Here is a 547-nt window from a genome sequence, read left to right on the forward strand (position 1 = left end):
TACATAACAGATTTACCACCTGGCTGCAAAGCATTAGGGAATAAATGGATAATGACACGAAAACCTGGTGGAAAATACAAATCTAGGCTTGTAGTTCAAGGATTCCGAACAAAGGAAGGCCTTGACTATTTTGATACATATTCTCCAGTGACGAGAATAACATCAATTAGACTGATGATAGCAATCGCAGCCTTAAGAGACTTAGAAATCCATCAAATGGATGTAAAAACTGCTTTTCTAAATGGTGATTTAGAAGAGGAAATTTACATGAAACAACCTGAAGGTTTTGTCGTTCCCAGACAGGAAGACAAAGTATGCCTACTTGTAAAGTCACTTTATGGACTTAAGCAATCTCCTAAACAATGGCACCAGAAATTTGACAATACAATGATGTCAAATGGTTTCAAAATAAATGAATGTGACAAATGCATATACTACAAAACTACCAAAAATGCGTATGTTTTGCTATGTCTATATGTAGATGATATACTCATTATTGAAAGCAATAAAGACATTATCAATCAAACAAAAAACATGCTCAAAGGGA

This window comes from Brassica oleracea, chromosome C1 (assembly GCF_000695525.1).
Source record: "Brassica oleracea var. oleracea cultivar TO1000 chromosome C1, BOL, whole genome shotgun sequence".
In the NCBI taxonomy this organism is placed as follows: Eukaryota; Viridiplantae; Streptophyta; class Magnoliopsida; order Brassicales; family Brassicaceae; genus Brassica; species Brassica oleracea.